This window comes from Scyliorhinus torazame, chromosome 6 (assembly GCF_047496885.1).
Source record: "Scyliorhinus torazame isolate Kashiwa2021f chromosome 6, sScyTor2.1, whole genome shotgun sequence".
Lineage (NCBI taxonomy): Eukaryota > Metazoa > Chordata > Chondrichthyes > Carcharhiniformes > Scyliorhinidae > Scyliorhinus > Scyliorhinus torazame.
In genome coordinates, this window is record NC_092712.1 from 126,863,525 (window position 1) to 126,889,033 (window position 25,509).

The 25,509-nt window shown below is 47.5% G+C and overlaps 1 long non-coding RNA gene across 1 annotated transcript; it reads left to right on the forward strand.

Moving 5' to 3' along the window:
• Positions 1–6,265: 6,265 nt before the first annotated feature.
• On the forward strand, positions 6,266–25,509 carry LOC140425007 (uncharacterized). Its single transcript, XR_011947742.1, has 2 exons — positions 6,266–6,386; positions 25,128–25,509. It is a non-coding gene; the product is annotated as an uncharacterized lncRNA (long non-coding RNA).

Consider the following 25,509-nt stretch of genomic DNA (forward strand, 5'->3'; position numbering starts at 1 on the left):
TGTTCCCTTCCAGTCGGGGAACACTTCAGCAGTCAAGGGCATTCAGCCTCTGATCTCCGGGTAAGCGTTCTCCAAGGCGGCCTTCAGGACCCGCGACAACGCAGAATCACCGAGCAGAAACTTATAGCCAAGTTCCGCACACATGAGTGCGGCCTCAACCGGGACCTGGGATTCATGTCACATTACATTCATCCCCCACCATCTGGCCTTCAAAATCCTACCAACTGTCCTGGCTTGATACAATTCACACCTCTTTAAAAACCATCTCTGGATCTGTAAAGATTTAATCACCTACTAATGCTCGCATTCCTAGCATTGTTTGGCATCTTTGAATTTGTCTATATATGTGTTTCTGGAACAGACCTCTTCATTCACCTGAGGAAGGAGCAGCGCTCCGAAAGCTAGTGACATCGAAACAAACCTGTTGGACTTTAACCTGGTGTTGTAAGACTTCGTACTGTGCTCACCCCAGTCCAACGCCAGCATCTCCACATCACCCCTTCTTGAACAAAGGGACCACATTTGCTATCCTCCAGTCCTCTGGCACTATTCCTGTAGCCAATGATGACATAAAAATCAAAGCCAAAGGCTCAGCAATCTCTTCCCTGGCTTCCCAGAGAATCCTAGGATAAATCCCATCAGGCCCCGGGCACTTATCTATTTTCAGCCTGTCCAGAATTGCCAACACCTCTTCCCTACGTACCTCAACGCCATCTATTCTAATAGCCTGGGTCTCAGCATTCTCCTCCACAACATTCTCTTTTTCCTGAGTGAAAACTGACGAAAAATATTCATTTAGTATCTCGCCTATCTCTTCAGACAACTTCCCATCCCTGTCCTTGACTGGCCTTACTCTTACCCTAGTCATTCTTTTATTCCTGACATACCTAGAAAGCTTTTGGGTTTTCCTTGATCCTACTTGCCAAATACTTCACATGTCCCCTCCTTGCTCGTCTTAGCTCTCTCTTTAGATCCTTCCTCGCTACCTTGTAACTATCAAGCGCCCCAACTGAAACTTTACACCTCATCTTCACATAGGCCTCCTTCTTCCTCTTAACAAGAGATTTCACTTCTTTGGTAAACCACGGTTCCCTCGCTCGACGCCTTCCTCCCTGCCTGACCGGTACGTACTTATCAAGATCACGCAGTAGCTGTTCCTTGAACAAGCTCCACATATCCAGTGTGCCCAACACTTGCAGCCTACTTCTCCAACCTACCCCTCCCAATTCATGTCTAATGGCATCATAATTGCCCTTCCCCCAGCTATAACTCTTGCCCTGCGGTGTATACTTATCCCTTTCCATCACTAACGTAAACGTCACCGAATTGTGGTCACTGTCCCCAAAGTGCTCACCTACCTCCAAATCTAACACCTGGCCTGGTTCATTACCCAAAACCAAATCCAATGTGGCCTCGCCTCTTGTTGGCCTGTCAACATATTGTGTCAGGAAACCCTCCTGCACACATTGTACAAAAAAACGACCCATCTAATATACTCGAACTATATCTTTTCCAGTCAATATTTGGAAAGTTAAAGTCTCCCATAACAACTACCCTGTTACTTTCACTCTTATCCAGGATCATCCTCGCCATCCTTTCCTCTACATCCCTAGAACTATTTGGAGGCCTATAGAAGACTCCCAACAGTGTGACCTCTCCTTTCATGTTTCTAACCTCAGCCCATGCTCCCTCGGAAGATGAGTCCCCCATCTAGCATCCTCTCCGCCACCGTAATACTGCTCTTGACTAGCAGCGCCACACCTCCCCCTCTTTTGCCTCCTTCTCTGAGCTTACTAAAACACCTAAACCCCGGAACCTGCAACATCCATTCCTGTCCCTGCTCTATCCATGTCTCCGAAATGGCCACAACATCGAAGTCCCAGGTACCAACCCATGCTGGCAGTTCCCCTACCTTATTTCGTATACTCCTGGCATTGAAGTAGACACACTTCAAACCACCTACCTGAACACTGGCCCCCTCCTGCGACGTCAAATCTGTGCTCCTGACCTCTATACTCTCAATCTCCCGTACCCTAAAACTACAATCCAGGTTCCCATGCCCCTGCTGCATTAGTTTAACCCCCCCCAAAGAGCACTAACAAATCTCCCCCCCAGGATATTTGTGCCCCTCAGGTTCAGATGTAGACCATCCTGTCTGTAGAGGTCCCACCTTCCCCAGAAAGAGCCCCAGTTATCCAGAAATCTGAATCCCTCCCGCTTGCACCATCCCTGTAGCCACGTGTTTCATTGCTCTCTCTCCCTATTCCTCATCTCACTATCACGTGGCACGGGCAACAACCCAGAGATAACAACTCTGTTTGTTCTCGTTCTGAGCTTCCATCCTAGCTCCCTGAAAGCCTGCCTGACATCCTTGTCCCCTTTCCTACCTATGTCGTTAGTGCCAATGTGGACCATGCCTTGGGGCTGCTCCCCCTCCCTTAAGGACCCGGAAAACACGATCCGAGACATCACGTACCCTTGCACCTGGGAGGCAACATACCAAACGTGAGTCTCTCTCGCTCCCACAAAATCTCCTATCTGTGCCCCTGACTATCGCGTCCCCAATTACTAATGCTCTGCTCCTCTACCCCCTTCCCTTCTGAGCAACAGGGACAGACTCCATGCCAGAGGCCCGTACCCCATGGCTTACCCCTGGTAAGTCCCCCCCCCCACAAGTATCCAAAGCGGTATACTTGTTACTCAGGGGAACGACCGCAGATGTCAGAGGTAGGTTCTTTACACAGAGAGTGGTGGGTGTGTGGAATGCACTGCCAGCGGAGGTGGTGAAGTCAGAGTCATTAGGGACATTTAAGCGACTCTTAGACAGGCACATGGACATCAGTAAATTGAAGGGGTGTAGGTTAGGTTGATCTTAGATTAGGATAAATGGTCTGCTCAACATCGTGGGCTGAAGGGCCTGTACTGTGCTGTACTGTTCTATGTTCTATGTTTCTCCATCCCGTCCAGGAGGGTCTCCAGCTCAGCATCCGTGAATGTTGGCGCCGCTCTCCTCGCTGCCACCTTGTTGGCTGGGATGGTGTGTGTGGGGAGTGAAGTGTGTTATGCGGCTGCAGCTTGTCAGCCGCCTGAGTATCAATTGGGGTGGCTTTAATGGTAAATCCCATTGACAAGCAGCAGGAAGAGAGAATCTCACCGCCAGCGAATGGCGTACTGCTGCGAAACACCCGGCTGGGGGACTGGAGAATCTTTCCGAAATGCTTTCTACTGGTTAGTGAAGCTGTAGTTACTGGCAAATTGCAGCATTTTAAAATATTCTTCATGTCAGAAATTGGAATCTTAAATAAACAAGAATTTTCTGAATAATATAACATCCCCATAAAATCTTTCTAAAAAGGCAATAATTTTTAAACAGTCTGTGGAAACAAGCATGGTCACTTCGTTTAGCCATGCTGACATTATTAAGTTGTTAGGGTGGTGTCCTATGTACCGCCTTATTTCCCAAATGTTTAAAAAATACCAAGATGACGTTCAGCAGCATGTAAACAGAAAAGCTGACCTTGTGCAGAGTGATGGACAAGATGGGTGGTTTTTGCTGGTCAGAATAGTTCCAATAGGTGATTGACACTGGGTAAGCTACCAGTCCCCCAAAAGGATATTGCAGTAACTTGGCTCCACCAGTTAGTCACAAACAACGAACATTTATTTACACAACATGCTATTTACAGAGTATTGCGGCCTCCATGCTATCAGTCTGCCTCGTGGATTGAACTGAGCAAAAGCCTGCACACTATTCGGGGGATCCCATGAGCTAGGTACCGACTGGACGAGCGGGTCACATGAAGATCGCCCCTTAAAGGGTTCAGCTACTACATGTATGTATGAGGATGTCATACTGAGTTGCCGGGGAGGATGCAGATCTTGTTGGGCAGCTGCCTTCTTCAGATTGAAGTTGAACCAGAGGAGGAGGAGGAGGAAGATCAAGGGAAGAGTTGCCTAACACTTCGACTGAAATCAACACACTGCCAACTGCTCCCAACTGTTATAGTTCATATACTTCTGTTTAGTTAATGTATCATATCTAAACTGTTGTTTCTTAATAAACTGGCTTAAACTTCCTTGTGACTAGTTGTCTGCCTATTTTGAACCCCATGAGATCTTATACTCAGTCCTCATTGTAACTTCCCCAAAGTTTTCAGTTCATGCATTTCCCTTGTAGAGACTGCATGAGATAAAACAGTTTTGGTGTGTAATACAGTTTGTAGCAAGCTAACATATCTGAAATAAAAATAGAAAATGCTGGATAAACTCAGCAGGTCTGGCAGCACCTGCGGAGAGAAACAGAGTTAACATTTCAGATCTAAATGGCCCTTCAGTTCTGTAGAAGCTGCCAGACCTGCTGAGTTCATCCAGCATTTTCTGTTTTTATTTTAGATTTCCAGCATCTGCAGTATTTTGCTTTAAGTTGAGTCGATATATCCATCCTCTCTCTTTAATGACTTAATGCAAGTAAGCATTCAGCTGTTTTAGTTAGCAGTTTTCTGTCCTCTCTAAAATATGAATTGAAGCTAGAAATGTCATTCGTCTGTCTAAAACAACAGCTATTTAATATCTAAAATCGTGGAAGAGGATTAATTACTGGAATGGATGCCAAAAGGAATGGTTGAGCCAGGACACTGGCTCATGAGAAGCAAATAAAGGCTGCATCTGAAAAGACGCAATGAATATAATGAGCTGGACGTCTTCCTCCTAAATCCATTTAATAATCCTGTGAAATGAATTCTGGGGAACAAACAACCCAAAAAACTGTTCCATGTACATGTGTAATCAGATCCAGAGTTCAGATCAACAACAATTCAATCTGTAGGAAGGGCTGGAAGATAAATTTGTAAAATATCCCCTTCGATGGGATGATTATTGGAGGCATGGAATGCACAATTATAATCCCAGTGCTGCCTTGCACGTGCAGTTACCAAAATAATTTGAGTCCAGTTTGATCAGCACACCCAACAAAGCTTCCACATCTCCCAACTTTCCTCACCATGCTCCTCAACTATCTTGTTTTAATTGCAATATTTCACCATCAGATGGTGCAGCTGAGAAATAAATTGTAGAACTGAAAACCTCCCATAATGAAAACTCAACTGGTTTGTTGGTTCTGTAGAAAAATAATCCCAATCACCGACGAGCCTAATGGCGCACTCAGAGGTACGATGTTCTTCAGATTCTGATCTACTGTTTGAAGTGATAACTCTGCTCTTACTCCCAGTCTATCAGAATTAGTGCTGTTGCTTCAAAGAAAATTAGAATAGAAATGCGTAAATTATAAGACGTATGTGTTATTTTAATCAAAACTATATAAAATATTCAAAACTGTCAATATATCTACATGTTCAGAAGAAATGGTTCTATGATTGAAGTCATAAAACTGGCTGGTTAATTGGTGTTTTAAAATTATAATGGCAGTATTCATTAATCTGTATTTATATTTTCAGTGAATAATGTCGGTTTTCTATATATTCATTGGGAACATCTGTTTTAAATATTGTCTACAAAGACAGAGAATAAATTCTGAGATTTTCAAAGTCTGTCTGGTCTGGGTATCTGTGAATGGCATTTTGCCTGTGATTAGTGAGTCATTCAGTCATTGATATATCAGTGAGTGGGTTGGAGAGAGTGTATAAATTGGAGCAATTCTACACATTGAAAATCAGAGGCAGCAGGGCCTTAGCTAATAAACAAGTTTCAATCTCCGAGACAGGTAACAAAGTGTCTTTCTTTTCTTATGCATTCCTTATTTGTTTCAATGTCTATTATCTGCCTTCAAATTCCTCTGTGCAAAAATTCAATTTTTAGCATTATCTCATTGTGCTAATATGAAATGTAGATCTGTTATACTTGGCCGTTGTGAAATATATATTACAATTGCTCCCTTTTATTAATATATTTGTGTTAATTCACCCAATTAGAATATTGCATATATATGTATATTATGATGGTACAATATTCTAAATAGGTGGATTATATAAATATATTGGTATGCTCATTTGTATTCTGCTTTGTGCAATGCAAACATTTAATTTTGTTTCAATTCTTTTTCTCTATTTTATCAGCGCAGTTATAACTGGCAAATATCATTAATTTATAAAAGTTTGCATGTTATCCGTTCAGGTTGGGGAATATTATAGTCCAGGAGGTCCTGTTACTGATTTGAATAACATTTCATTCACTGCATTTCAGTCCTACAGCTGATCACTTGCAATTTCTAAATTCTACATATTTAAAAAAATGTCTTGTGCTTTAGGGTGAAAAATATTCAGCTCCTCATTATCTGTGCATCCATTTTCCTGCTGGTATGTCTGACTGCGGAGCCAGTCATCACTGAAGGTGGATAGAAATCTTTAGATGAACAACAAAATAAGGACCTGGTAAGTAATGTGCAGCCCTGAAATGTCAGGATGGAAATGTAACTTTACTCAGAAGACTTTACATTAGATTGAGATTAAATGAGAAAGGAAGAGTAACTCAAGATGATACAGTTGAGGATTGAAATGTTTGGTGTTAACGTTATGACCCAATTGTATCCTCCGTAATCTCACTAAAAAAATAAATACTGTTACAATTTATATTCACAGCAGCAAATTTCAATATTTAAAAGTGACATTCTACATTTTTTTCAAATGCATACAATGGGGAAAGGTAATTAAGCCAGTTTAACAGGCAATTCACTTTTATTTTACCAATTTTACAAAGTATGTATAGGAACCAAGGGGCTTTAAAACCTTGCCAGGTTTATTATGGCATTCAACTAGCAGGAGGTCAGTACTGCTACCAGACAGTAGTTATTGTGAATGCTAACCTGGTTTGGCAGGTAGGTTGGAACAGCATTGGCATTGACAGAGACAATCAGGAGCAGAAACAAATTTGCCACACAGAGGGACAGACCAGTTCAATGCCACCTCAGACGTAGCACGTGTGAATAGTGTAGGTGAGGAGAAAGGTCCTGGAAAATGAGTGCAGCTATTTTTTCATGGGCATCATTCAGTCAGGCTTTGAGACCTCCAGTGAGAAGGAGTATCAGAGAGGTAGAGAGAGCTGCAGTCACCAGGTGTCGGACAACGGCAATACCAGGACCACCTGTTGCTCTTATTAGCCTTAGTTTTATTAGCTCTAATTCTGTCACCTTTGCTCACGAGTCACCAGGTATCTTTCTGATAAGGCCACGTGGTTCAAGCTCAAGTAATGATTAATAATGCAGCACACCGCTTAGTAAAAGTTAAATCAATGATCATTTATTATATACAGCAATAAATACTTATACAATAATCCTACTTCTAGTCTACTACCTACCACTAAAGGCCAATACTTAACTTTGGAATTGGCCCACCAGGTCAGGGAAACGAATGGTCTTTCGAATTGGGTCTGAGCCTGCGGGATTCAAAGCTGGTACAAGTTGATAGTCAGGAGCACCTATCTGGTAGCGATCGCTGGAGTAAGACTTACTGTTTTCTTTGTCGAAGGGTCTCGAAGGTTGCGAGCAGGAAGAGAAGGGGCGATCTGAACTTGGCCCCTATTTTTATAGTCCCCAGGGGCTTCCCGCCTCTCGGGCGGACCTCGGACCTGGTTCCAAGTGATTGGACTTGGTCCCAATCACTTGGTTCGATATGCTCCAATAATGGGGCGATTCCTTGATCGGGGGGTGGTCGCCTACCTACCTTTGTCACAGCTCCTGCTGGCGCTGAAAGGTCTGGATCGGCTTTATGTTGCTAATGTGTAGCAATTGTTCCCGAGGATGGCTGCTTAATATGCAGATGGCTGGGTTGTTGTGATGTTGATGGCTGCAGGTATCGGTTTGGGCCGACTTCCCCAGAGGCGAATACACTGTTTTACCTGCAGCTGTCCGTTTGAGTCCTGTTGGCTGATTTTCCCATCAGCCTCTTTCGTTCGCCATTTTAGATCGGGGTTTGACCATTCTAATCGGGAATCAGCCATTTTAGGAGACTACACACCGGGAACATTAGTCTCAAAGGGGACACTAAGGAGGAGAAGGTGGAGGGTGAACAACCAGCCTCTTATGTGCAGATGAGGTACCTGCCAGAGCGGATCAAATCTCTGATTAGCATTCTTCTCTCCAAAGAGAATAGTTTCAATCTTTCTAACCTATCCTTATAACTGAAGTTTCTCATCCCTGGAACCAGTTTGTAAACCTCTTCTTGCACTTTCTCCAATGTGTTCACAATGTTCCTATAGTGTAAGAACCTGAGTTGTACACAATGTTCCAGCTGACGCCAAACTGGAGTGTTGTAAAAGTCCAGCATAATGGAAGAAATCGAACAATTACTGTTGCTTTGCAACATTCCACATTTATTGGAGAACAGGGGGGTTGCAAAGCGGCAAGTATTTACAGAAATTGTATCCCGAGTATAGATGTTGCCCCTCTGAAATCACCATATGGTGCTGCCACTGTGCTGCAGTTAAGATGGAAACAAGCTGTTGACCTTGGCACCCTGTGGTTTTCGATGACTTTACTGAGCTCCGGCAAGCTGAGGGACATCTGAACATGGGCAGAACCCTACTCTGTCATTGTAGTTACATGAGGCACCAGTGTCACTGACAGAGGAGCTCAGGAACCACTGTCCACAGCACGAGCACCCTGGCAGGTGAGCCCAGAGTGGAAGGTAGCCACTCCTCTTCCATTTCACTCCTCTACATTTCCCTCCTTGAAGAGTCTGAAGAACTGGTGAAGACTCCAGGAACCTCACATGACCAGACCAACCTTTCCCTCCCCACCCCCCACCAGCCATTTCTCCCGAGAACCCATGGAAATTGCTATGGCATGCACGCCTGCATTCACTGACTTGTCTGCTGGATAAGGTTCTCCATGAGGGTCTCCAATGTCTTAATGGATGAAGTTAAGTGTGCACATGCCTGAGACATGGCTGCGCCCATTGCCTGGATAGACCCTGTCATTGTCCGCACGTGGGTGCACGTAGCCGCTGAAAATTCTGGAAATGTTTCAACACCTCATGCCACAGCTCCAGCATCTACTGCCTGATGATGACTCCAGAGGCAGTTCATCAACTTGGGTCTGAACATGGGCCTGGCTGCCCACAGTTCTCACACTGCCAGCAGGCCTGGCTGTCACAGCCTCCGTGTGCTTCTCGAGTGCATCTGTGCTGAATCTCCATGTGAATGGATACCACCAACATAAGAGTATCTGCACTGGTAGAGGGTGTAGGGAAAATTATACGATGATGCAACCTCTGAGGCTCCAGCCTGCGGCCACGCAGAAACAGCAGTGCAGGCATTAACTTTCACGGAATGGGAACCTTCACACTATCTAGCCTCCAGAAAACAATGTTACTGTGCCAATGATTGAGTTGCCAAGATTACATTCAACTCCTAGACAAATATAGACCTGTAGGATATTCGATGCATGATGCACTCATGTTGGCAGCTTGCATGAGGGTCATTAACCCACTTATGGTACTGCAGCGTGCATTGAGGGATAACTCCAAGACCACTGACCAGCCCCCCCTCCCATTATCATCTCCGTCCAGACTTGCTTCATCTCCTGAAGTCTTCACCTCCTCCTGGCCCAGAAGAACATGACTACATCCTTGCCCCAGCAGCCTGGATGGGAACTTGCAGGGAAACATCGCTGAACCTTGTGGCCACCCTGAGAACAGAATTGTATCTGTGCCATGCTGTTTCCAGTGTTGGAATAGGAAATGTGTACCCACCTACGCTCTGTTGCTTTTTTGCTGGTTCCCATGTGATTACAATGAAAATTAAAAGATTTCACCCCTACTGTTAGTTGACAATCAAGCAGGTATGATTGAGCTACAAAACAGCCTGTTGATTAAATAGGGGGGCTCTTCATCACGATCATAACTTTCCTGTCCATCACTATTACCAATTAACATAAGGGCACAGGATAGCATGCATTTTCAAATTTAAGTTTCACTTGTAAGTATTTTGTAATACATTGGTTACACTTTGTTCATGTGTGCATCATTGTTGTTTGTTGACACTAACTTAGAGACCTAAATGTACTGGCACACCCTCATGGTTGGCACACAATTACGGTTTCAAGGGAATTAGGGCATTTCTTTATTGTGGAATTAAAAATGTTGTGTTTTTAAGTTCACTTTTAATTGAACGTTCATGTTCGTGTTCAGTGTTATATTTGCCACTCTGGGGGGCATGGTGACTTGTCGGCTCAGTTGGCCCTCCCTCCTATGCACTGTAAAGGGCGTTATTGGAGATCCCTTTCAACAGGGCTAAGTGAATTGTCGAAGGTGAGCTCAAGGTCCTGGATGGACTCTGCCAGCCAATATCCTGACATGGACACACTTGAACATTACTGACACCGTCCTTTAGGCCCCTCATTTTCTTACCTTGCCTGACTTTTTCCACCATCCCTAATTATATGCAGGATACCAGACTCTTCTTTCTTCCACTCCGCCATGCTGTCAACCTCACCACACACTATCTCCCCTCTGTTCACTGTCCTTCCCTTGCTGGTCGTGGCCCTCCAGGCAAGCTGGAATTCTGCTCCTCTCCCTTGTGGTGTAGAGTTCAATGAGGAAATCTGTTGCCTTCAGACAAAACTGCACAAAGCTGACTGGTGCGCAAAACCTTGAAATGAACATGAACCAGGTGCCACAAGGCTCTCCTGTGCCGTTAACTTTATCTTGAACGTAGATGTCATTTAAAAGAGGTTTTATATTAATAAGTATTCATGCTATGAAAATGTATTATGTGTGGGAATCCACTAGCTAATGGAGGACGGTCTGACACTCTGCAAATACACCACCTTGTATCTCAACCCACAGTCAGGAAATCAACAGTTTGGCTCCTGTCAAGTTCAGTCACCCGGCATGCCACGTTACCCAGTCTCGCAGGCTCGATTACATCTCCCTCCCTGGATCTTCCCTCAGCCATTCCTCGATAAACCATCTTCTTCGGGGCTTCAATAGGTGTTGATTTATGGGAGGATTGATTTGTCAGAGCACTGCAGCCCTTTCCACCACTTCCAAAGCCAGTAAGACTTGGAAGTGAATGGGACTGGTCCGAACTGGGCTTATATATTTCCAGTTCAGACGACTACCAGTCATTTCCAAGTTTCCCTGTTTTGTTTCCCTTTCTCATGGCGTGATGTCACTCTGCCACCTCCTGGCAGTTATTGGCCAATTCATACTGTGTGGCTAGCTCCGAGTGTGGACATTGGGCCCCCTGCCCTCCCAGAGGTCGAAGTGGCAGCGTCTCCTAATTAGTGTAGGCAAAACTTACATTTAATTGCATTTTTGTTTTATATTTGGCTGGAATTATAACTGGACTATTCAGAAGACAGCTGTTCAAATGTGTGGAGAACAACAATGATAAAAGTACTCCTCTCTGAGCATTTAAAATTGTGCTAAAGGTGGGTTTGAGAAGTGTCCACTTGGAGATGGGGGACTGTGTGGATCCAATTTGAAAGCACAATGTTCAGCATCATTCTGAAACAATCTCTGCTAGGGAATCTCAGTTTACGTCTCCTGGATCCAGTTTGAGACCTGAGTGCGTGACGCCACAACAAGTTTAGGTTAGTGCAAAGCTAATTTGCGTTATGAATACATCTCGGCAGGAACAAGGCCCGGTTGTTGGAACTGATTTGATATTTAATCTCTGTTGTGCCCTCAATAATGACGCTAGAGAATAAAGCGGTAAAGAAGGCTTTAATAAGCTAAGAACTAGCCTGGTGCCGTGACGGGTGCTTACTGGGTGCCGCCCACAAGGCGGCCCCTTATATACAACTCCCAGGTGGGCGGAGCTGGAGGCGGAGTACCCCAGGGTTCCAAGCCCGGTCTGAAAGGGGACATCACCTTACATGATGATAAGGGTACAGTAATACAATAACCGTTCATCACATTCTCCTCAAATGTCTTGCCACTGATGAGAAAAACTAAATAAGTCTCAATCAATCTGATAAATCTCGAGCATAAACCACACCGTGACAATATTTAATTTCCCTGAGCCGTCTTCAAGAATCACCAAAGTTATGCCACCAGTGATGTTCAACTAGTAACAATTTGAATTGTTTTTTATTTGTTCATGGGATGTGGGCATCGCTGGCTGGATGAGAATTTATTGCCCATCCCTAATTAGTTAAGCAGCTGCGAGTCAACCACATTGCAGTGGGTCTGGAGTCACATGTAGGCCAGACCAGGTAAGGATGGCAGATTTCCTTCCCTAAAGGACATTAGTGAACCAGATGGGTTTTTAATGACATGGTCACCATTAGAATTTTAATTCTAGAATTTTATTGAATTCAAACTTCGTCATCTGCCGTGATGGGATTCGAACCCGGGTCCCCAGAGATACTGAGTCTCTGGATTACTTGTTCAATGACAATACCACTACACCACTGTCTACCCACTACATAGAAGATATAATTACAAAGTTTATATTGTGTACATTAGATTTTATATTCCATTAAAAAGTAATACCACTAGTCAATTAATAAATTGTCCCTTTATCCCAAAAATTGGGTTGGGAATTGTAAAAGAATTAGAACCATAGAAAGGTTACGGTGCAGAAAGAGGCCATTCAGTTCATTGTGTCTGTCGGTCAAAAAAGAACTAGCTGAGCCCCCCAACCAGGCTGATCACCTGCAATGTCAGGGGACTAAATGGGCCAGTTAAAGGGGCACGTGTGTTCGTGCATTTGCGGGCTCTAAAGGCAGACGTAATTATGTTGCAGGAGACACATCTGAAAGTGTCTGACCAGACTAGGCTAAGGAAGGGCTGGATCAGCCAGGTCTTCCACTCGGACTTGGATTCTAAATCCAGGGGGGTAGCAATTATGATCAATAAGCGGGTTCAATTTGAGGCGGAGGGCGTAGTCGCAGACGGCGGGGGCAGATTCCTTATGGTAAGGGGCACGCTGGAGGAGAGAAGAGTGGTGCTGGTGAACATATATGCGCCGAACTGGGACGACATTGACTTTATCAAAAGGGTGCTGGGGAAGATCCCGGACCTAGACTCACGTAAGTTGATAATGGTGGGGGGGACTTTAATACGGTCCTTGACCCGGGGCTGGACCGGTCATATCCCAGAACGGGCAGACTCCCAGCAATGGCAAGGGAGCTGAAAGGGTTCCTGGAGCAAATGGGGGCTGTGGACCCATGGAGAGCCAGACAGACGATGGGAAGGGGCTACTCGTTTTATTCGCATGTTCATAAAGTATATTCTAGGATTGATTTTTTTATCGTGAGCAGGGACTGTGTAGGGGAGGTAAAGAATACGGAATACTCGGCAATCACTATCTCGGACCATGCCCCGCACTGGGTGGACCTGCAGGTCGGGGGGGGGCGAATTACCAACGCCCGCAATGGAGGTTAGACGTAGGACTGTTGTCGGAGGAGGGGATATGTGAGAAACTTCGGTAGTGTATGCAAAATTACTTGCAGGTGAATGATACGGGGGAGGTTTCAGCAGCAACCCTGTGGGAGGCGCTGAAGGCAGTAGTGAGGGGGGAGCTGATCTCAATTCGGGCTCACAGGGTCAGGGCGGACAGAGCAGAATTGGACATATTGGTTAGGGAAATTCACCAGTTAGACGAGGAGCATGCGGGGTCCCCGGGGGAGGACCTACTCAGGGAGAGACGGAGATTGCAGCCCGAACTGGGGGTGCTATCCACGGGTAGGGCCGTGGAACAACTTAGGAAGGCGAGGGGAGTGGTGTATGAGCATGGGGAGAAATCCAGTAGATTGCTAGCGCAGCAACTCAGGAAGAGGGAGGCGGCCAGGGAAATAAGTAAAGTGGTTGATGGGGAGGGGAGCAGAGTGGAGGACCCGGCAGGACTGAATAAGGTATTTCGAGACTTCTATAGTAAGCTGTACACTTCAGAACCCCCGGAAGAGCCAGAGGAGATGAATAGGTTCCTGGATGGACTAACCTTCCCAAAAGTAGGCAGGGGACTAGTGGACAGGCTGGGGGCCCCGATTAGAGCAGAGGAGGTATTGGGGGGCCTAAAGGCCATGCGGTTGGGGAAAGCCCCGGGACCGGATGGATACCCAGTAGAGTTTTACAAGAAGTTCTCGGAGATAGTGGGACCGGTCCTGACAAGGGTTTTTAATGAGGCAAGGGACAGAGGGACCCTGCCACCGAAGATGTCGCAAGCCACCATCTCACTGATACTGAAGAGGGACAAGGACCCGGAATCCTGCGTGTCATACAGGCCCATCTCCCTGATCAATGTGGATGCCAAGCTCCTGGCCAAGGTTCTGGCGATTAGAATTGAGGACTGCATACCGGAGGTGATTGGGGACGATCAGACAGGGTTTGTGACAGGCATGCAGCTGACAGCTAACTTGAGAAGATTGCTTAATGTGATCATGATGCCCTCGACGGGCAAGGAGGTGGAGGTAGTGGTGGCAATGGACGCTGAGAAGGCTTTCGACCGGGTGGAGTGGGGCTATTTGTGGGAGGTGCTTGGATGGTTTGGGTTCGGGGAGGGACTGGTTAATTGGGTCAGACTATTGTACCAGGCCCCAAAAGCTAGCGTTAGGACAAACAGGATAATGTCAGATTATTTCAGACTACACCGCGGGACCAGACAGGGGTGCCCACTCTCCCCGTTGCTGTTCACGCTGGCCATAGAGCTGTTGCCGATGGCGTTGAGAGCTGCGAAGGGGTGGAAGGGAATGACTAGGGGGGGTGGGGGGAGGGGGGGGGGGGTGGAACATAGGGTCTCTCTCTATGCGGACGACCTGCTCCTGTACGTGTCGGACCCACTGGCCGGGATGGAAAATATACTGGAAACATTGAGGAAGTTTGGCCGGTTTTCAGGGTACAAATTAAATATGGCCTAGAGTGAGATGTTTGTGGTGCAGGCAAGGGGCCACGAGAATAGACTGAAGGAGCTGCCATTTAGGCTGGTGGAGGAAGGTTTCCGGTACTTGGGGATACAGGTGGCACGGGACTGGGGCAGGTTGCATAAGTTAAATTTGACTAGGGTGGTGGAACAAATGAAGAGGGAGTTTCGGAGATGGGATGCACTCCCGCTGTCACTGGCGGGGAGGGTGCAGACTGTAAAGATGACAATCCTCCCTAGATTTCTGTTCATCTTCCAGTGCCTCCCGATCTTTATCCCACAGTCCTTCTTCAAAAGGACTGGCAAAATCATCATGAGCTTTGTCTGGGCGGGAAAATCCCCGCGGGTGAAGAAGGCAATGCTTGAAAGGAGCCACAGCGAGGGGGGACTGGCATTGCCGAGTCTGATCAACTACTACTGGGCGGCTAACATAGCCATGATAAGGAAGTGGATGGTGGGTACGGGGTCTATCTGGGAGCGAGTGGAGGCGGCTTCGTGCAGGGGCACCAGTTTGGCAGCCCTGGCCACGGCTCGCCTACCGCTGTCGCCGGCCAGGTACTCCACCAGCCCGGTAGTGGGGGCGGCCCTGCGGATATGGGGCCAGTGGAGGAGGCAAGTGGGGGGGGGGGGTTGGGTGCGTCTGTCTGGGCTCCAATATGTGATAACCATCGATTCGCCCCCGGGAACATGGATGGAGGGTTTCGAACATGGCGACGGGCGGGGGTGGGGAGGGTGGGCGATATGTTCCTGGAGGGGAACTTTGCGAGTTTGAGGGACTTGGAGGAGAAATTTGGGCTCTTAAGGGGAAATGACTTTAGGTACTTACAGATGCGGGACTTTGTACGCAGACAGGTCCCATCCTTCCCACGCCTCCCGCCAATAGGGATCCAGGACAGAATAGTCTCTAGAGGAGAAGGAGGAGAGGGTAGAGTCTCGGATATCTACAAGGTGCTCATGAAGGGCAAGAGTCCCAGGCGGAGGAACTGAAACTCAAATGGGAGGAGGAGCTTGGCGGGGAGATGGAGGACGGGCTGTGGGCGGAAGCCCTGAGTAGGGTAAACTCAACCGCAACATGTCAGGCTCGGCCTGATTCAATTTAAGGTCGTTCACATGACGGTAGCTCGGATGAGCAAATTCTTTGGGGTAGAGGACAAGTGCGCTAGATGCGCGGGAGGACCAGCGAACCATGTTCACATGTTTTGGGCATGTCCTAAGCTTAGGGGGTACTGGGAGGGATTTGCGGGGGTCATGTCCCGGGTGCTGAAAACAAGGGTTGTGATGAGTCCAAGGGTGGCAATTTTCTGGGTTTTGGAAGACCCGGGAGTCCAGGGGGAGAAAGAGGCAGATGTTCTGGCCTTTGCTTCCCTAATAGCCCGGGCGGCGAATGCTGCTGGCATGGAGGGACTCAAAACTCCCGAAGACCGAACTATGGCTTTCGGACATGTCAAGTTTTCTGGGTATGGAAAAAAATTAAGTTCGCCTTGAGGGGATCTGTACTGGGGTTCGCCTGAAGGTGGCAACCATTCATCGGGAGAGTGAACATCAGCAGGGGGGAGAGGGGGAGGAAGGGGGGAGGGAGGGGGGAGATTTGAGTAGAGTAGGAGGGATAAATAGGTGGGTCGTGTTTAGGGGAGAGGAGCGGGCATGTGCAGTATGGTTTGATTGAAGTATTGGTTTTATATTGATGTTAGCACATTTCTGTTATCTGTAACTGTTTACAATGCCAAAAAATACCTCAATAAAATTGTTTGTTGAAAAAAAAAGTAACTAGCTGCTTATTTTAATGCCAGTTTCCAGTACCTGGTTCATAGCCTTGCAGGTTGCAGCACTACAGATGCAGATCTAGATCTTAACTAAGTGAGTGTTTTATAATAATAATCATTATTGTCACAAGTAGGTTTACATTGCAATGAAGTTACTGTGAAATGCCCCTAGTCGCCACATTCCGGCACCTGTTTGGGTACACAGAGGGAGAATTCAGAATGTCCAAATTACCTAACAGCACGTCTTTCGGAACTTGTGGGAGGAAACCGGAATACCCGGAGGAAACCCACGCAGGCACGGGGAGAACATGCAGACTCCGCACAGACAGTGACTTAGCCGGGAATCCAACCTGGGACGTTGGCGCTGTGAAGCCACAATGCTAACCATTGTGCTACCGTACTGCCCATACCGTTTCAGCCTCAACCACCAACTTAGGCAATGAATTCGAGACACGCCTCTGGGTGATAGGTTTTTCCTCATATCCCCTCTAATCCTTAATTCTATGCCTGTTACGTATGTTCAAGGCTGAGGCTGAGATAGACAAGTTTTTAATCAGTAAGGGAATCAATGGTTATGGGGATAAGGTGGGAAAGTGGAGTTGAGGATTATATTAGCTCAGCCATGATCTCACTGAATAGTGGAGCAGACTCGATGGGCCGAGTGGTCTACTTCTGCTCCTATGTCTAATTGGTAATTAATCCCTCAGTTTGGGGAAACATGTTTTTCCTGTCTATCCTGTTTATGCCCCTCATAATTAGTTATTTACTGGAATTTGCATTGATATTAATATCGACAATTATTTCTGTAATAGGATAAAATCTTAACAGAATTTCAATTAATATTAAATAAATTAATATTCAACTAATACTAACACGTAATAATAATAATCTTTATTATTGTCACAAGTAGGCTTACATTACATGTATTTGGACTATGGCTTTAATCAGTAAGACTACATTATTTTTGAACCCTGCAAAATGCATAAGAGATTATATTCATGCATGCTGCACTTTAATTTTTCTTCAAAAACGCTATAAAATCTATGATTAGTCATAATTTTCTGCTGATCTCAACTCGAGTCTAGAAGACTATAGTTTAAAAAAATCAGCATCTTTCTTGCTAAATTATCAAGTCTGATGATGAATGTGGAGTTGAATTCGATGATCAGCCCTGCAATTGGTGAATGGCACAGCCGGCTCAGGCCAAATAACCTAACCTAGCTCCTATTTCTTTGCTGTCTCTGACACCAATCATCTCAGTTCTTTAAAAACATTTTACAGTGTACAATCTGTAACCACTAGTAACCACCACATGAATACTGAGCCCACTTTTTAATTCACATTTTTGTGTGAAAAATATTCTTTTCTTTTCACACGTACATGCAGACATCATTGGCCTGGATTTTGTGGCCTTTTGCATTACAATTTATGATAATTTGAGCCATTTCTGCATGGTGCCGTCTACAGCAATCTGGGACCTGTGTGAGCAGGACAAGCCACTCATGTCTCTTCAATCAATTCAATTGAATAATCCTGACTGAGACACACAGAATCTAAATCAAATAAGTTTAATTGTTTTATTCAATGTAAAATCATGAACAGAAAGCAAACATAGAGAGGGAAAGAAACATGAGATTAAGGAAGAAAGGTTAAAAAATTTTTTTTTAATATATTAAAAAATTCTGAATCATTAAAAACTTCAAAAAGTAAATTTCAGCATTAATAATTGTTTGGTAGTAATTAAGACTTATCACACGATTAGAAAATCACGTTAACGACTTCCGGTTGCGGCTATGCTGAGCTAAGTCGCACGTTCGGCAGGTCCTGCCAGAAACGGACATTTGGGCTCTTTTTAGGGGCCCCAGCGGCATTTGTTCGACGGTTCCCAGTGTGGGAAGGTGACAGTACGATTTCCCCGGCACTGTATGGATTGGACCAGGAGTGGAGCGGTGAAAAAGTGATTTTGGTGCAGCGAAAAGTGCGAGGGAGGAAAACAAAGATGGTGGCAGAAGGAGACCAGGCAGTGTGGGCGCAGTGGTCGCAAGAGCAGCAGGAGTTTCCAAGCGCTGCTTAACGGAATTGAAAGCAGAGCTGTTGGAGCCGATGAAGACTTCGATCGACAAGCTGGTCGAGACCCAGAAGGCCCAAGGGGCGGCGATCCGAGAGATGCGGCAGAAGGCCTCGGAGAATGAGGACGAGATATTGGGCCTGGCGGTGAAGGTAGAGGCGCACGAGGCGCTGCATAAGAAATGGCAGGAGAAGTTTGAGGACATGGAGAATTGGTCGAGGAGGAAGAACCTGCGTCTGGGTCTCCCGGAGGGAGTGGAGGGGTCGGATACTGGAGCATACGTGGTCATGATGCTGAACACGTTGATGGGCGCGGGTGCCTTCCCGAGGCCCCTGGAGCTGGATGGGGCCCATCGAGTCCTGGCGAGGAGGCCCAAGTCTAAAGAGCCGCCGCGGGCGGTATTGGTGCGGTTCCACCGCTTGGTAGACAGGGAGTGTGTCCTAAGATGGATAAAAAAGGAGCGGAGCAGCAGGTGGAAGAATGCAGGGGTCCGTATATACCAGGGCTGGAGCGCGGAGGTGGCCAAGAAGAGGGCCGGGTACAATCGGGCTAAGGCGGCTCTGCATCGGAAGGGGGTGAAATTTGGGATGCTGCAGCCGGCGCGACTGTGGGTCACGTTTAAGGACCGGCACCATTACTTTGAGATGCCGGAGGAGGCGTGGACCTTTATCCAGGCCGAAAAGTCGGACTGAGGGTCGGTTGTGAGGGGATGTCGTGGGGGGGTTACTGTGCTTTGGGGGATGTTGGGGGATGTTCTGTTCTGTACTGTTTCCTTGGGTGCTGGGTGGGGTAGGGTGAAATGGTTCGAAGTGGGGGTTTTGTGAGAGTGTGGGTGTTGGTGGTTGGAAAGATGGGCCCCCGTTGGGGGGGAAGGGAAGATGGGAGGCCCGAGGTGGGGGAGCTGGGATTAGGCCGCAAAAGGGAGCTGCGCCAGAGAGGGCGGGCCGGTTTGATGGAAAGCGCAGGCTTTTTCCCGTGCTAGGGAAGGAAGGGGGCGGGGCCGGGGGGGAAGGATGGTGTTGGAGTGAAGCGCCCGCTGATTGACAGGGGGGGGGGAGGAGACTACCACACTGGGGGGGGTCGATGGAGTGGCAGGAGTGGCCGGGGTCAGCTGACTTACGGGAGTGCTATGGGGGGAGCAACGCAGCTAGGGGGGACCTAGCTGGGGAGGGGGGGGAGGGGCAGGGGGGAACTGGGTTGCTGTTGCATTGGCCAACGGGGAGCTGGAGCTCGGAGAGAAAGTCGGGGCAGGGGTCTGCCGCTTTGGGGAATGGAGAGTGTGGGAGGCACGGGCACGTGGCTGGCCTAGAAAAGGGGATGACTAATCAGCAGGGGGTGTGGGGGCAGGAAGCCCCCGGATCCATCTGATAATTTGGAATGTGAGAGGCCTGAATGGGCTGGTCAAGAGGGCCCATGTGTTCGCGCACCTGAAGGGGCTGAAGGAAGATGTGGTTATGCTCCAGGAGACGCATATGAAGTTACTGTGAAAAGCCCCTAGTCCCCACATTCCGGCGCCTGTTCCCGTAACAGCCTCCCCGAATAGGCGCCGGAATGTGGCGACTAGGGGCTTTTCACAGTAACTTCATTTGAAGTCTACTTGTGACAATAAGCGATTTTCATTTCATTTCATTTCATATGAGGGTGGCAGATCAGGTTAGGCTGAGAAAGGGGTGGGTAGGGCGGGTTTTCCACTCGGGGTTGGACGCAAAGAATCGAGGGGTGGCGATTTTGGTGGGGAAGCGGGTGTTGTTTGAGGCGCTGAACATTGTGGCAGACAATGGAGGTAGGTATGTGATGGTGAGTGGTAAGCTGCAGGGGGTGCGGGTGGTATTAGTGAATGTATATGCCCCGAATTGGGACGATGCCAGATTTATGCGGCGCATGTTGGGCCGGATTCCGGACCTAGAGGCAGGGAGCTTGATAATGGGCGGGGGGGGGGACTTTAACACGGTAGTAGATCCAGCATTGGACCGCTCCAGATCCAGGACGGGTAAGAGGCCGGCGGCGGCCAAGGTGCTGAGGGGGTTTATGGACCAGATGGGAGGAGTGGACCCATGGAGGTTTGTCAGCCGGGGGTCAGGGAATTTTCTTTTTTATCCCATGTCCATAAAGCCTACTCCTGGAAAAACTTCTTCGTTATGAGCAAGGCACTAATCCCAAGTGTGGAGGACACGGAGTATTCGGCCATAGCCATCTCAGACCATGCCCCGCATTGGATGGAGCTGGAGCTAGGGGAGGAGAGGGACCAGTGCCCGCTGTGGCGCCTGGATGTGGGCTTGCTGGCGGATGAGGATGTGAGCGGGTGGATCCGGGGGTGTATTGAAAGCTATCTAGAGGCTAACGATAATGGGGAGGTGCAGGTGGGAGTGGTCTGGGAGGTGCTGAAGGTGGTGATTAGGGGAGAGGTAATCTCCACTAGGGCCCACAAGGAGAGAAAGGAGAGGAGAGAGAGGGAGAGATTGGTGGGGGAGATTTTAACGGTGGATAGAAGGTATGCAGAGGTCCCCGAGGAGGGACTAATCAAGGAGCGACGAAGCCTCCAGGCCGAGTTCGACCTGTTGACTGCCAAGAAGGCAGAGGTGCATTGGAGGAAAGCGCAAGGGGCGGTGTATGAGTACGGGGAGAAAGCTAGCCGGATGTTGGCACACCAGCTTCGGAAGCAGGAGGCAGCGAGGGAGATTAGGGGGGGTTAGGGATAAAGGGGGGAACACGGTGCGGAGTGCAGTGGGAATAAATGGGATATTTAGAGACTTTTATGAGGGGCTGTATAGGTCTGAGCCCCCGACCGAGGAGGGGGGGGGGGCGGGATGCGTCGATGTTTGGATCGGCTGAGGTTCCCGAGGGTGGAGGAGGAGCAGGTGGCTGGGCTTGAGGCACCGGTAGGGCTGGAGGAGCTGACTAAGGGGCTGGGGAGTATGCAGGCGGGGAAGGCACCAGGGCCAGATGGGTTCCCGGTGGAATTTTACCGGAAGTACATGGACTTGCTGGGCCCTTTATTAGTGAGGACTTTCAATGAGGCGAGGGAGGGGGGCCCTACCCCCGACGATGTCCAGGGCACTGATCTCGCTGATCTTGAAGTGGGCCAAGGATCCATTACAGTGTGGATCGTATCGGCCAACCCCGCACCTCAACGTGGTCGCGAAGCTGTTAGCGAAGATGTTGGCTACCATAATTGAGGACTGTGTCCCAGGGGTGACTCAAGAGGACCAGACGGGTTTTGTGAAGGGAAGGCAGCTGAATACCAATGTGCGGAGGCTCCTTAACGTAATCATGATGCCTGCAGTGGAGGGGGAAGCGGAGATAGTGGCGGCGATGGATGCGGAGAAGGCCTTCGATAAGGTGGAGTGGGGGTACCTTTGGGAAGTGTTGACGAGGTTTGGGGTCGGGGAGGGCTTCATTAGTTGGGTTAGGCTACTTTACGAAGCCCCGGTGGTGAGTGTGGCCACGAATCGGAGGAGGTCGGAATACTTTCGGCTGTACCGGGGGACGAGGCAGGGGTGCCCCCTATCCCCCTTGCTATTTGCATTGGCAATTGAGCCTTTGGCTATGGCTTTAAGGGAGTCCAGGAACTGGAGGGGCTGGTCCGGAGTGGGGGGGAATACCGGGTATCGTTGTATGCTGATGACCTGTCACTGTATGTGGCGGACCCAGTGGGGGGGATGCCGGAGGTGATGCGGATCCTCAGGGAGTTTGGGGACTTTTCCGTGTATAAGCTCAATGTGGGGAAGAGTGAGCTCTTTGTGGTACACCCAGGGGACCAGGGAAGGGGGATAGATGAGTTTCCATTGAAGAGGGCGGAAAGGAGTTTTCGGTACCTGGGGATGTGGTACCAGGAGCTGGGGGGCCCTACACAAGCTCAACTTGACGCGACTGGTGGAGCAGATGGAGGAGGAGTTTAAAAAGTGGGATATGTTGCCACTGTCGTTGGTGGGTAGGGTGCAGTCGGTGAAAATGACGGTGCTCCCGAGGTTCCTTTTTGTATTCCAGTGCCTCCCCATCCTGATCCCTAAGGCCTATTTTAAGCGGGTCAGCAGGAGCATCATGGGGTTTGTGTGGGCGAAAAAGAGCCCGAGGGTGAGAAGGGTGTTTCTGGAACGGAGTAGGTACAGAGGAGGGTTAGCGTTGCTTAATCTGTGTGGGTACTACTGGGCCGCCAATGTGGCGATAATACGCAAGTGGGTAATGGAGGGGGAGGGGGCGGCGTGGAAGAGGCTGGAGATGGCGTCCTGTGTGGGCACGAGTCTGGGAGCGCTGGTGACAGCACCGCTGCCGCTCCCGCCGACAAGGTACACCACGAGTCCGGTGGTGGCGGCGACTTTGAGGGCAGTGGAGATGCCACAGGGGTGAGGTAGAGGCTACGGTTTGGTCCCCGATCCGAGAGAACCATCGGTTCGTCCCGGGGAGAATGGATGGAGGGTTCCTGAGCTGGCACAGGGCAGGAATTAGAAGGATGGGGGACCTGTTTATAGATGGGACGTTTGCGAGCCTTGGGGCGCTGGAGGAAAAATTTGGGCTTCCCCCCGGAAATGCCTTCAGGTACATGCAGGTAAGGGCGTTTGTAAGACGGCAGGTGAGGGAGTTCCCGCTGCTTCCAGCACGTAGGATCCAGGATAGGGTGCTCTCGGGGGTGTGGGCTGGAGAAGGCAAGGTCTCGGCGATCAACAGGAGATGCAGGAGGAGGAGGAGACCTCGGTGAAGGAGCTAAAGGGTAAATGGGAGGAGGAGCTTGGGGAGGAGATAGATGAGGGTACATGGGCGGATGCCCTGGATAGGATTAATTCTTCCTCCTCTTGCGCCAGGCTTAGCCTGATACAATTTAAGGTTCTTCACAGAACGCATATGACAGGGGCGAGGCTGAGCAGGTTCTTTGGGGTGGAAGACAGGTGTGTGAGGTGCTCGGGGAGCCCAGCAAATCACGCCCATATGTTCTGGGCGTGCCCGGCGCTGGATGGGTTCTGGAGGGGCGTTGCGAGGATGGTGTCTAAGGTGGTGAATTAAAAAAAAAAAGAAAATCACGTTTACATAAATGGATAAACCCTAACTTTTTCTGGTATGCTTATCGGGTATTTAATGGGTAAGTACCCCAACTTCATACCCTTCATGTGTTTCAATGCTGAGTCTATCAGTGAAGTACCATTTACTCCATAATGGTGAACGCAGAGAGTTCCACTGTTATTTCCATTGCTAAGTTTGGACTAGTGGGCTTAATGTTATTTACAATCCGCAATGATATAGAGTTATAAGCATTATTCAGATTTATTAGGATGAGTACATCCTCCTTTGAATAGGATGCTCCCCATAAGGCGTCCCAGCAACTAAAGATGAGTTAAACCACGACTTCCACTGAATAAATTTGGTCTTCGAATTTGATTGGAGTTGCTCCTGCTGACTTTGGAGGATTGTATTTTCAACAGCGTATGTAGGGCACTTAAGTTTGAATACAATAAATATTCAATAAGCTTTGATTGATTAAATATTTAATAAGCTTGAATATAATAAATATGAAACATTTTCCCCCAGAAAGATTGAAAGCAATTCACTACATTATACAGCTGACCAGTGACTGCGAGTATCTGATTTCAAACCACATTGGTCTGTCTACCCATTGTCCAAGGAACATTATTGAAAAAGGAGCTGTAAGAAAACAAACTACCTTGGTCAAATTATAAATAAACACAAATTTGCAAGGCCAATCTTATAGAATAGAGCAACACAAGAGGAATTTGTATTCTCTAAGAGGCTTTAGATATCAGTCAATTGACCAACACCAGTGCGATAAGTTAAAAAGAGGTCTGCTGTGTTTTGGAAGAAGGACAAACTTGCATTTTATAGCATCATTCACAACATCAGGATATCCTTGAATAGTTTAAGGGAATGATTTACATTCACCTGTTAGGTAGAGGGAGCCTCAATTTAACATCCCATCTTAAAGACAACACCATAACAATACACCACTCCCTCAGCAGAATGGCATTCTAGTGCATGAGTGTGGTAGCCTCGGTTATGGGCTGAAGTCACTGGAGTGGAACTTGAACCCACAACTTTCTGATCTAAAGGTGAGAGAGTAATCAATAAGCCATGACTTCTACCTATATTGAATATTATAGTTTCAGACTTAAAATTGTGCAAAGAAAAATCATGCACTAAGCAAATCTGTCTAAAAATCTATTTATATTTACAAAAGGGTGACAAGCCCTTCTGACACACCGATCACCCTATCATTACCTCAGCTTGGAAAAGGCAAATGATATCCATGATAATAAAAGTCACACATAACTATTAACTAATCACACTTTCAACTGAAGGCATCAATTTTGGATTGTTTGTTTGACATATTCCCTCGACTTTTCATCAGCAATTTGTGAGAAATCTGGTGGCATTCTAATTCCCCAAAACTAAATCTTTGTAAAGATTGTGAAGTATTTAGATTTCATTGTTTGTCTGTATAAAAATATTCATTTCTTTCTCCTCCGTAACAGTTTTTCCGAATCCTTCAGTCCTATTTCACTGGCAGAGGGATGAATCTGGGGCTCAGCAGAAAAGAAAAGCTTCAAGGGACATACGGAAGCAAAATCGGTTCATACGCTGACAAATCCAACAACAATTTGTACAATAAAGACAACTTCACTGTTTAAATATCTGAAAGAATATATTGGAGTGTGTGTGCAATAAATATCAATGGATTTTCAGACTGAACAAGTATAATCCTGTCAGATTCAAGCGGAGTTTCTATAGAAGTAGAGAACAAATAAATTGGTGTATGTGAGCATTTGTTGTTTATTTAGCAAAGGTTGCACTCTGATGGAATTATTAAAGCTACATTTTCAGCCAAAGTATAATAAAAGAAGTTCATCAATCAAA